The sequence below is a fragment of the Musa acuminata genome, chromosome BXJ2-9 (assembly GCF_036884655.1).
Source record: "Musa acuminata AAA Group cultivar baxijiao chromosome BXJ2-9, Cavendish_Baxijiao_AAA, whole genome shotgun sequence".
Taxonomy (NCBI): Eukaryota; Viridiplantae; Streptophyta; class Magnoliopsida; order Zingiberales; family Musaceae; genus Musa; species Musa acuminata.
The window spans coordinates 39,979,027-39,992,789 of record NC_088346.1 but is presented as its reverse complement, the minus strand read 5'-3'; the positions used below and the strand labels follow the sequence as shown (position 1 = coordinate 39,992,789).

At 37.2% G+C, this 13,763-nt stretch overlaps 1 long non-coding RNA gene across 1 annotated transcript; it reads left to right on the top strand.

The window, feature by feature from the left end:
* The first annotated feature begins 5,055 nt into the window (after positions 1–5,055).
* LOC135621977 (uncharacterized) lies at positions 5,056–6,327 on the top strand. The gene is made up of 2 exons (XR_010490984.1): positions 5,056–5,983; positions 6,058–6,327. It is a non-coding gene; the product is annotated as an uncharacterized LOC135621977 (long non-coding RNA).
* The last annotated feature ends 7,436 nt before the right edge of the window (positions 6,328–13,763 follow it).

Genomic DNA, 13,763 nt, shown 5'->3' with positions numbered 1-13,763 from the left:
AAAGAGATTTACACAAAGTGAGTCTTCATGGTTAAGAAGATGAGTTAATTTCTTGGCCCTGATAGTAGCTTTAACCTGATGAAGGTCTCAGATTTCCAATCCCCCCTCACACTTGGGATTTGTCATACGATTCCAACGTATAAGAGGAATTTTATAATGACACATTTTGTTTCCAAAAGAAATTCTTGGAAAGTATGATAATTATGTTGATGTTTTTGTAAGATATCTAAGTGTGTTCATGAGGGTATAGAGGGGGGGGAGGAGCGAGGGAAAATTTGCCAACTCGGGAGATATACGAATGGTTTCAAACTTGAAGCCTCGAAAGAAATTTTTCTATCATGATGTCTTGATATTTGTTAAGGACATGACAATGGTGGATGTCTGCCCCTAGGTAGTTGAGGGACTAGGATCTCTCTTTAATATCCACAAATGTAACAAATCTTATAACTTTCTTATTGGATTAGAAGAGGATTTCTGACTTGTGAAGCCTAATAATGTCGGTATAAGTGTCAAGAGCTTTCAATAAGTTGTAATAAAACATACCATTGACCTAAATAAAGATGAGGATAGCATCGACAAACATAAGATGAGTGATCTTTAAGACTCAAGGGATTATCTTTTTTTGCTTACCCAATCATTAAGAATGTTTGTCAAGATTTGTTGAACTAGGATGAATAGGAGGGGTAACACGTTGTCACCCTTTGTTGAGGTAGATCACTAACAAGGGGAGCTGTTGATAATGCAAGAGAATGATAGTGATGAGATGCAGCCAATGATCTAATTTATGAAGCTAGGTGGGACGTTCATGTGTTCCATGACTCCCATAATCGCTCCCTAGGAAATCAAATCAAATGCCTTGGGGAGATGAAGTTTAATGAGGATGAAAGGGGATTTTCTATTAGAGTTGAATAAGAAGTGAGTTGGCTCATACGAAATAGTGATGTTGTCATGGATGAAACACCCAAGGATGATGAAGTCACATAGTCGATCCCTCATTCTAATTGCAAACACCATTGCATGAAGCTTGTAAAGAGCATTACAAAAGGAGATGGGCTGAATCATTGATGGTTGAGGAGTTTGACATTAGGTAGGTGGTTCTCTGTCCAGGATGGAGGGAACCGAGAAATGGAGTGAAACACGTAAAATGATTGAAACACAAATGAAGCACCAGTAGACTACTAGCTCGTTACTTTTTCCTAACCCCACAGAGTTGAGCCCTAAGGATACTGAATTCATTAGGGGTGAAGGGTCGTTTCGGCAAGGGGTGGGAGGAAGATGAGATGGAAGGCAGAGCGAGAAACCAATCAATGAAGACCGACCGAACCTACTGACTCGATGCCCCTCTACGAAAGTACCATTGGGAAGGGAGATGATATGAATATAGTTGATGAACAAGAAGGTGAAAATACATTTTGTATTTTTGTTAACATCGAGGAGCCATTTGGATTTGTCTCTTGCAAACCACTTTAGATGAATCTACCGCAATGGAAGGTTGTGAGTTCTTATGAGAGCAGTGCTAGGCTCTCTCTCTCTCTCTCTCTCTAATCTCAAGGGCCTCGATTTCAAACTCTACTTGCTCGAGTAATGTTTCTTAGGGTGCTCCGACTTCGATGTATGAGTTTATGCCAAAGGCTAAGGAGGACGTTATGGGTGCGGACCATAGAATCACTATTGAGGTTCAAGGAAGATATATGATCACGAACGATTTGGTCAACTCTAAGATATTACGATAAAAAAGATTCAAGTTTAGTGTTTTAATAATGGTGGAGATAATAAACAAGAAAAAATTATCTAAAAGAAAGCGAGGTAAGTATTTAACTTGATGAGCCAATATAAATAAAGCAATATAAGCATCGGAAGCCATAACTCTATCAAGTCGAACAGAAGCACAAGAAGAACCATAGCTATTATTATGCCACCAACGTCGATAGGGTTCTAGTTGAAAATGAACTCTTTGAAAGAAATCACCGAAGCATTAGGGGAAAAGGTTTTATCACCATATTTTTCAGAAGCCGAGTGAATGCACTTAATGTTCGAAAAATGTATATTGAAAATGTATCTCCAGAAGTGGTTTGAATATTAAAGGAATGGCATGATAGTCATCATTATTTGAGAGTTAATGATTTTATTTAGATCACCAGACAACCATAATGCCACCGGAGGAGCGACCATAATTGTGCAAGGAGATGGAAAGAGGATAATTTTCATTAGAAAATATTATTAATATTTAGTTGGCTTATATGCTAATCTTAATAATAGTTAAAATTATCATCGATTTAACAATTAGATTAATTTTTTTATGAAATCATCACTAGATCATTGGTGAAACCCTTTAATCGTCAAAGGTAATTTTATATCTACAAATAGATCTGAGTTGCCCTTAATTCAAAATATTCACTCACATTTATTAATATTTTATATGAGTTCAGATGATATAAGAGTTTTATATGACATTATAAAGTAAGGATATGACTTTATGCAGTGTAAAGATTTTAAACTTGAGTGATATTGTAAATTCAATATGCTCAAGGGAAGAGACTTTAGTAGCATAAAAATAAAAGATTTAATATGATTTAAAAATATTTTTTTGAATTAGTAAAAAGTTAACGATATTTATATGACTAAATTAATCCTCTTTGGTGTCACTTGATCGAGAAGGATAAAAACATCATTTGGTTTAACGAGAATATTATTTCTCGAACATTGTAGAGTGAAATAAATAAAAAAAATTACAATGAGGGTGAAGTGTTACTAAACTAGAATAAGTGTCACAATAAATTATCATTACACTTAACTTTAAAGTTTTAAATAAGTAAGAAAAAATTAACTTTTATTGAATAAAGGATAACATATGACTAAGATTGACAATACCACATATCAATTAAAGTAACAACTAAAACAATAATAATTAATTAAGTAACTTATAAAACTAATAATAATGTTATATTTATAAAAAAAATACTTTTTTGATTATATTTTTTATAAAAAATAAGTCAAAATATAACTCAATAGTCATTATTTTATTTATAAAATTGACATAAAAATAAAATTCATTTTGATATGAAATCCACAAAACATTAACGAATGTAAAAATATTTATATAAATTAAATGTTATAAAACCAAGGTAAATGATAAAAATTCTATTACCATCACTAATAATAATATCTTAAAAACTAATATGATGAAAACCAACAAGGTCAACAATTACTTGGATGAATAATTAAAATAATAATAATAATAATATAATAATAATAATAATATTTGCATGAGATCATTTAAGTGTACAAATAGACTTGGGCCACGATCAATAAATTTTTATTATGTCTATTTTTATCACAACATTAAGAAAATAAATAATAATTATAGTTAAAATTATTTTTAAAATTTTTTAGGTTGAAATAACTATCATAATTGAAGTTGATAGCGTAATGAATGGTGATTAGCCAATGTTACCGGAAGACATACTATTCAAATTTTTTATTAAGTCTACATTATTTTAATTATTTTTTATTTTTATTAAATTAAGCTTTGATAACTGATCTCATCTTTCTTTGTTTTCATTTCAAATATGTTTTGTTATCAATTAATTTTTTAAATAATTTTGGTGAATCATGTGCCCAAATTGATACCACTAGTTCTTGATATTTTATTCTATGTCATTAAGAATATAAATAATAATTTTTCATCACTCACGACCTATTAAAATTAAATTATTTATAATACTTTTTAATAATAATAATTTATAACTTGAGTAATGTTTTACTATAATGCTATGAAACCAATGATTGAAACTTTAATACAATCATATCATAATCATAACATATGATCAAAATTTTTCATTGGGATGAATTCTCATAATATTTAGATCTTTTCTAATGGATAATAAAAACTCATTAATTTCATCTAATAAATTAATTAAAAATTATAAAAATTATACCTACTAAAATACATAATTATTAATTTAAAATTAAAAAAAATAAAATTACTATATTGATAGATATAAATCCTATAAATTAAGATAAACTATCATTTATAAAAAAATATATACTCGTTGAAATACATAATTACTTACCGCTTTAAAATTTTCAAAAATAAAATGATAAAATGACTATATTAATATATATATATATATATATATATATATATATATATTGTATAGATTGAGATAAACAACTATTTCTTTAAAAATAATAATTAAAGCATCAAATAAAAAGAAAAATTATTAGAAAAGATCAAATCTGAAAAGTGAACAAAAAAAAATTAATCTGACTTAGGTTAAATCTAAAAAAGGGACACTAAGATCTTATTAGAAATAGATAAAAGAGGATGATCTTTCCCATCTTTCCTGAGTCCTTTACTTTGTATAGTGCTAATAAAAGATAATGAACTATCACTTAAGAGATCAACAATGTGTTTGAGATGATAATGAGTTCGATGATTGACAAAAAGAAAAGAAAAAAAAAAACGTCAATGAAAATGTTGGGTCATAGTCGTCGATATAGGAGCAAAAAAAAATCCAAAAAAAAATCCGCCAAATAAAATTAAACAATGATAGAGAATTATCAAAAATAAAAAATATCAAAATGGATTGATCTTTAAATCATATATTTAAATAAAAGTTAAACAATGATAAATAATTATCAAAAATAAAAATAAAAATTATCAAAATGGATTGATCTTTAAATCATATTATTTAAATAAAATTTGAATAATAATAGAGAATTATCAAAAAAAAAAAAATTATCAAAATGGATTGATCTTTAAATCACATATTTAAATAAAAGTTGAACAATGATAGAGAATTATCAAAATGGATTGATCTTTAAATCATATATTTAAATAAAAGTTGAACAATGATAGAGAATTATCAAAAACTAAAAATAAAAATAAAAAAATATCAAAACGGATTGATCTTTAAATCATATATTTAAATAAACATTAAAATAAAGAAAAATACACAAAATTATAAAGCCCTCCCCCATTTGTGCTCCGACAAATTGAGTCTCCAGCAGGATCATGATGGACAGACAGTATATGCGGGTTGATGAGATGCCGAATGCGACCGGTGGTGGTATCCTTCTTCTGGACTCCTTGGAAGTTCCAAGATTGGGTTGAGAGTGTGTTCAGCGTTAGCTGCATCCACAAGGTAATATAGCATTTTTTGCTTTACTTTTTTCCTTCTTGGCTTTGTGTTCGAGGGAAACAAAGTGATGGGTGGAGACTTCCCTGTGGCCCTTGCTTGCGAGGCTTGGGTCCCTGTCGCTGGCTGACTCTGGATCATCCAGGGTCATCCTCATCGAGCAGGAAGCCCTCTGTATCTCCCATGGCAGCGTCGGCAGCTCTTTGACAGCCTTCTTCCACTTTATCGATCAGGCGGCAGAACTGATCTTCCTTGGAAGGTCGATCAGTTGCCTGGGGGAGAGGGGCCCTTGCGGGGAACATGAAAGGGGCACCGGAGGTATCAGCAGGGAAATCAGGTGGAGGGTCTGTGAGGATAACGAAGAGGTTTGTTATGGGACTGAGATGGGGTGAGGGAAGATAGGGTTTTGAAGGAGCGGTGGGGAACGAAAAGGGTGAGGGGTGAGGGGTGAGGGATTCGGAATGGAAAGAGTTCAAACGAAGGGTTGCCTTGGGAGAGAAGAAGATACGATCGGCTGAGATTTGATTTGGCACATCCGAAGAGATCGATGCAGAATGGGCAACTGCCGGACGCGAGATGCCAGGATTCACTGCAGTCTGCACGGCTCCAGAGGCCGGAGCGACGGTTTGGGGACTCCGTCCACAGCACGAAGTCTGTGCCTCTACTATGGTGATGGGTTATGATCATTCTAATGGGGGCGGTTATCAATCTTGGGTCTTTTTCTGAACTTTGATCCTACAGTGGTAGTGTTGGGGACGGAAGAATGCATCGGTATTCCAGTGTTTTTGTTTGCCAGAGCTTTATTCGTTGGAGCCATTCTCGTCGGAAGAGAAAAAGAATAGGTGAGCATGACACAGACACCCATGCAAATCTTCCTCTGGTTTTGGATGTCAAGATAGCATCAAACCTTTAGCAGCTTTTCGATGCAGGCCGTGATCTGAAAGAGGATTTTGGGGCTCATTAGTTTGATCGGAAGCCCAAAAAGTTGGGAGCCGAGGTAGGGGTAAACGTCATTAGGGGCTCAAAGCGTTCACGCCATGGGAATAAGTTGAGCACCTGACTTCTATCCAAGGAACCATGGATTGAAAGAGAAAGCACAAGAGTCCTCCGGCAAGATCCATAATCTGAATTTTGGCTCCTAGTTTTTTCCACAGGGACGACAACTTGGTTTTGATTACTTTCACAAGTGAAGCTCATCTAAAAAACTTTTCGTATAGACATAACTTGTAATTGTCCCTCACATGTTGCACCTCTGCTCGTTCGAGGATTGCAACATAGCGGGAGGATTGCAACATACCGGGAAGACCTCCGGATCTTAGCAATCTTAGCCACAAGTTTCGCATCAAAGTTTCAAGGGTCGATGGATGATGACTACCGAAAGTGGCTTGCTCATGAAGAGGGAGGTTTAGGGGAGAGGCTGGCTGGCTGGCTGGCTGGCTGCTGCGGACGTGAGCAAGCCACTTTAGGTATTGAAGTGGTGGGGGAGGACGTTTCGATGGCCAGCTAAGAGCCTATTCTCTCGTGATAACAACCTCAACAACAGTCAAATCTTTCAAACTACTTGTATTTCATTTCTATCGTGGTATCATAGCGATAATCCTACAGCCATCGTTGTTGCTGCCACCCTTCATCCGCTGCATCTTCCTTCCCTTCCGGAAGGAGAACGACGACGAGGACCAAATAGATCCTCTTCTGCTCCCGTGAAGGGGACGGGAGCGGGAAGCGGTTCTGCGACTGTGGGAAGTTCGCGGCGGAGATCTGCGACCCCTGGTGCCACGTCCCGGAAGCGGTTCTGCGACTGTGGGAAGTTCGCGGCGGAGATCTGCGACCCCTGGTGCCATCCAGCTCCGCGGGCCCAGCGCCACCACTAACTTCTCTCGGTCGACCACCGCCGTCGCCCCGCCACCCAAGAAGAACCGCTCCGACAACAACCTCGCCTCCATCTCGGACGTGTGCGACTCCAGCGATGAGTCGAGCAACCTCTCCTCCTTGACGTCTGTCCTCTGTTGCTCCTTCTCTGCTGATCTGCTGCCAGCCGACGGACTTCAAGCCACCGCAGCCACCCATCCAAACTCTCCTTTCAACCCTTCTTTCCCCTTCGCCGGCCTCCTCGATCTCACCTGCGATTGCGTAGAAATTCGTAGGCAGAAAACCATTGCTGATCGGCCGCTCTACGCTCGCAGCATCGTCAGCTTCTCCCAAAGTGGGATTGAGCCCGCTGCATCACTGGCTTCTCTCAAAGTGGGACTGTGCCCAGAGCATCGTCGGCTTCTCCTAAAACTACAACCTGTAGCTTCTCCCAAAACTGCAAGCTGTAGCATCTCACAGAACTGCAATCTGCAACACGTTTTGCGACGGTGGTGCCCTTACTGCATCGTTGGCAAGTGATTGGTACAGGAGGCCTCCTCGCAGGCTTCTCCCAAAGTGGGACTGCACTCGCAGCATAACCGGCTTCTCCCAAAGTGGGACTGCGCCCGTAGCATCATTGGCTTCTCCCAAAACTGCAAGCTGCAGCATCTCATAGAACTGCAAGCTGCAACACATTCAGGGACGGTGGTGTCGTTGCTGCTGTAGTCGTTGTTGCTTGCAGCTGCATCAACAACTACAGCTGCATCGTTGGCAAGTGATCGGTACACGAGGCCTCCTCGCAACAGAATAAAACTGCTTTTCCTCCAAGGAGCTTTTCCTCCAAGGAAGAAACTCCCACCTTGCTCCGCCCAACATGTCCTCATCATCTAATGCTCCGGTTACTGTTCCGAAGCCACGGTACCTTTTCCTCAGCGGGCCTTATTTCTATCAATGCTGTAACTTTCATCCCCTTCAAGTTATTCAAAGGTGGCAACTACGTATCTTAGCGTGCTTAATTTTTTAATCTCTTATTTGGTTATGATCTATTAGGCTATGTTGATGGCTCTCTCCGTTGTCCACCAGCATTGCTCAACATTCCAGGAGCACCTAATCTAGACCACAAACTATGGTTATGCCAAAATCATCTCATCCTTTAAGCAATTCAAGCTTCAATCGCTGGATCTCTTGCCCCACTCATATCTTCATATGACATTGCTCTCGAAGCATGGTGCAAACTGCAAACCACCTTGGCAAATCGTTCGTGCACTCGCTTGCTTAGTCTCCTATCTAGTCTTATGCAAGCAAAATAAGAGGGAAGTACTATTGCTGACTATCTACAAAATATAAAAGTTATTATCGATAACTGGCCCTGATAGATCATAATCTTAGTAATGAAAAAATCATTATCCACACACTTAACGATCTAAGGATGAGTATAAGGAATTGACAACAACAATACGGGCACGCGACTCACCGATGTCATTTGAAGAACTCAGGACCATCCATCACAGTTCAAGTTAGTCAAAAATCTAAGAAGAAGAGCAATCGGTACAACAAAACCATCAACAAAGGTTTGACCAGCATACCTCCTGAACTTGTGGGCTCCAAACAAACCTCCCCTCCTCAACCTCCTCAACATTTCAATTCCAACCATCAAGGCGGCTACTTCTATTATCCTCAACCCTGGCATCCTGATCACATAAATCAACAAAGAGTTGTTTGCCAATTATGTGACAAAGTTGGCCACTCTGCAAAAGTCTATAGAACTCGACCCAGACTTTCTCCTAAGTTGCATTGGCCTTACGCAAATCTTATAACTACTCCAAGTCATCAAAATTGGATTGTGGACTCTGGCGTATCTCATCACATCACCTCTTATTTACAAAACTTGTCCATCCACAACAACTATGGGGGAAACGAAGACATCATTGTCGGTGACGGTAACGGACTCCCCATTACTCATACTGGTTCCACAATGCTTAATTTACATAGCATTACGTTTACGCTCGATGATGTTTTGTGTGCACCCCACATCAAACGAAACCTCATTTCTGTTTCTCAATTTTACAAACAGAATCATACCTCAATTGAATTCTTTCCTAACTCCTTTTTTATTAAGGATTTGAGCACGAGGGTATCTTTGGTCCGAGGCCTGAGTAAGGACAATATTTACGAGTGGCTGTCAGTTCCACAAATCACCCAACCCACTACCTACTCTTCGGTCGCAGCTCCAATTGATGTGTGACATCGTTGTCTTGGTCATTGCTCAACTTTTATTCAGCAAAAACTGTTTTCCCGTTATTCTCTTCCTACGCTTTAAACCAATAACATTATAATTCATTGTGATGCTTGTTTAAGTAATAAAATTCATAGACTTCCCTTTGACAAATCCTCCATATCATGCTCTAAACCCCTTCGAGGTTATTTACCCTAATGTTTGGGGCCCCACTCCAATCACTTCTTTTGACAAATTCAGATTTTATGTTATTTTCATAGATTATTTCACCAAATACACATGGTTATACCCTCTTCACCATAAATCTGAAGTTTCAATAGTCTTTACCAACTTTCGACGATTGGTCGAGAACTTTTTTCAGTCTAAATTTAAAACTGTTTACTTCGATGGTGGCGGCGAATATCAAGCCCTCACATCCTGCATATCTACTTGTGGTATATAATACCTCAAGTCACCTCCGCACACTCATCAACTCGTCGGCTTTGCTAAACACAAACATCGACATATAGTTGAAACTGGTGTCACACTTCTACACCAAGCCTCTATACCACCAACTTTTTGGATTGCAGCATTTCAAGCTGCCGTCTACCTCATTAATCGTATGCTTACTCTAATCCTCGAGTACGAGTCCTCATTTGAAAAATTATTTCACAAATCCCCAAACCTTCAAAAACTCAAAGTGTTTGGATGTTTATGTTATCCATGGCTTCGTCCCTATGCCTCACATAAGATAACATCAAAATCTAAACCTTGCGTTTTCATTGGATACTCCCTTTACCATAATGTCTTTCGATGCTATGAACCCCAATCTCGAAAAGTCTTTACGTCCCATCATGTTGTTATAGAGACTACCTTTCCGTTTCACAATCCTGAGTCTCCTGCTGTGCGACCTACTCCATCACATATACATCATTGGAGTATGCCATCAATCCCGTCAATCGAGTCTCCCATAATATCATCTAGTCCTTCTTCTTAGGATCCACACTCTCTCCTTCTCCATGTGCAACAACTCCTCACTCCCTCTATTGTGCCTCTCCCTTCTTCATAAGGTTCCCTTACGACCGAAGGCATTCCCTCGGAAACACAATCACTGTCTTTATCCTCTCCTAGGTCCAATGACATTAAAGTCCCTCAGCCTACCCTAATCTGTGTTAGTGCCTCTCCACCGCCCATACCTACAACACACCCTAAAGCCCTTGGATATCCAATGACAACACACTCCAAAAGTGGTGTTTTTAATCCACAACAAATCCTTGACCTACATACCATCACAACATCTTTGTCAGAGATCACTGAACCTACCATAATTACTCAAGCTCAAAAATCTCTATACTAGCGTAAAGCCATGTGTGAAGAATATGATGCACTCCTTCATAATTCTACATGGACCCTTGTACCCTCTCATCCCAACAAAACATCATCGGGTGTAAGTGGGTCTTTCGAATTAAGCGAAACCCAGATGGATCTGTAGCCAGATATAAAGCTCGTCTAGTGGCCAAAGGGTTTCATCAATGTCCTGGTGTTGACTTCACATAGACATTCAGCCCTGTTGTTAAACCCACAACAATCCGACTTATTCTGATTTTAGCCATCTCACAAGGCTGGCATTTACGTCAACTCGACGTTAACAATACCTTTCTACAGGGGACCCTAACTAATAATGTCTTCATGCAGCAACCTCTTGGCTTTATCCACCCTCAATATCCAAAGCATATTTGTAAACTACAAAAAACTATTTATGGACTTCGTTAGGCTCCAAGAGCTTGGTACACCGAACTTGGCTCGTTTTTGGCATCAATTAACTTCATCAACTCCAAGTCTGATACTTCCTTATTTCTTCATCACTAAAGTGGCAAAATAATATATCTTCTGGTATATGTGGATGATATTATTGTCATAGACAATAATCCTATGGAAATCAAGGCATTCCTTAAGCATTTAGTAGATCGATTCTCCCTTAAGATCTAGGAACTTTAAGCTATTTTTTGGGAGTGGAAGCAACATATACATCTTCCGGGCTCTTCCTATCACAACGAAAGTATATTCAAGATCTATTATCTAAAATGAATATGCAAGATGCAAAGGTAGTTATAGCACCTCTGTCTACTGGCGAGTCGCTCAAACTATGTGATAGAAGCCCTGCTACAGACCCAACTCAATACCGTCAAGTCCTTGGCTCCTTATAATACTTATCTCTTACCCGTCCAGATATCTCATTCGTGGTCAATAAATTATCCCAATTCATGCATTGATCATCTACTATGCATTGGTCTACAGTCAAACGGATCTTGTGATATATTCACGGGACTATTAATCATGGCCTCTTTTTCTGTAAACACTCCTCCCTTCATCTCCACGCCTTTATTGATGCTGATTGGGCAGGGAATTTTGATGACAGAACATCCACGTCGGGGTATATTCTCTTCCTTGAACCTAATCCAATCAGTTGGAGTTCTAAGAAGCAAAAGATAATTGCACGTTCTACAACTGAAGTTGAATACCATGCCATAGCCACTGCTACTGCAGAACTCAATTGGGTCATGAATCTCCTCAAGGAACTTGGCATCAACATCACCTCTACTCCTATAATATATTATAACAATGTCGGAGCCACTTATTTATGCGCCAATCCGGTATTCCACTCACGCATGAAACATATAGCCATCGACTTTTACTTCATGCGAGAACAAGTTGTCAGACATCATCTACGTGTTTCTCATGTACGTACAACTGATCAACTAGCGGACTCCCTCACGAAGCCTCTCACCTGCAAATCGCTTTCATCACATCGGTCCAAAATCGACGTCCTTGATAGAAGCACCATCTTGCGGCCATCTTGCGGGGGCATGATAATAGTCAAGATCTCTCGTGATAACAACCTCAACCACAGCCAAGATCTCCCCAACTACACGAGGAAATATCGTAAATCTGTTAAGAAAAACCCTCTTATATGTTGAGAAAAATTCTCCCTTTAACATGTATAAATAGGGAGTATTATATATTGTTTCAATTCAATGCAATCTTCTTCTTTATATTTCATTTCTATCACTATCAACTAGGGGAGGAAGAGAGGTGTTGAAGGGAGAGTTCATCGTCGCTTCTTCCAAAACGAGTGAGGTGCAAATGGAAGCAAAATTCTGGAAGCAAAATTCTGACCCTGTTATAGCTCTTTATCCTTTTTTAAGACACATATAGTCTAATCAATATATTGGGGTAAATTAAAAAAATTATTGTTTTAAGAAGCATCTCTTATTTTTAAAATTCACAAATAATACTCTTTTTTTTTTACCTAAATACTTGGAATACAATTTTTTTCCTCTCTTTTTCTATGTACCAGTCCATAAGATGATATGATCCATTTATAATGTTGTTACTTTATGTTACAGTATTTTTTAACAATACCAAAAATATTATGTTTTTGTATAAATTTTATAAAAAAATTATATTTATATTTTTTCCACTATATTATAGTGTTCTCAATAATATTGGAAAACACTATAATAAGTACAAAAATAATATAACATAGTATTTATTTTGTTTTCAACAATATTAAAAATATTATAACGTAATATAATATTGTTTGGTATTGTTGAAAATACTGCAATGCAGCATACAATACTGTAACTAGATTGGTTTATCTTATAGACTGATCTATAGGAAAAAGGAGGAAAAGACATGGAAAATGAATAGGATAGGTGGCTGCAAGTATTTTAATTATTAGAAAAAAAAGGTATTGTTTGAGATTTATAAAATTCAAAATGCTTGTTCAAAATAATAATAATAATAATAATAATAATAATAATAATAATAATCTCACTGTATCTCTGCTCCCAGATTTTGTTCAGGAAAAAAAAATTGTATTTTTTAAAATTATAAGATCACCAATTTATAAATTTGTTTATGAATGGTTTTAAATGGTCATTGAATTCCACCAGCATTCATTAAATTGCTAGATTATTAATATTTTAATTGGCGTCATACCATTTTGCTCGCTAAAGCTTATTATTCTCAGCAGTCCACGGAAAATTTCACCAAATTTTATATTGTTGATATGGAGGACCCTTCGACTATTCACACCACAAAAAAGGAAGTTGTGATTCACATATCTCATCAGCCTTAGTATTTAATTAATGGGACTACTTTGAGGTATTAAAACGTTTTGAAGCTTTTGGGATAAGTAGTAAAAAAGAGTTAGCTGAAAGGACTACTATATGCTTGCTTCTCCTTGCACAAAGTTGAATGCAGTTGCTTCTTTTCTCTTTCGGTTTACATTGCAACACAAAAAGAGAGAGCTACTTACATATTTATGTCCTTTAATCATCATAGTCCTTGTAGTTTAAAATATTACTATAATTGACTTCATATTTAACAACTCTTGTCTCTTTGACGAAATCTATTCAATATGATATATCACATTCGAAATTTATACAAAATCGAAGGGCAAAATAGTTAGCCCTTGCCTTGTGCTCCTTTTCGTCGAATTATTTGCCCAATGGCATGCATGCTTTGGTAATTTGGACTTTCTGCAGGTGGGAGCT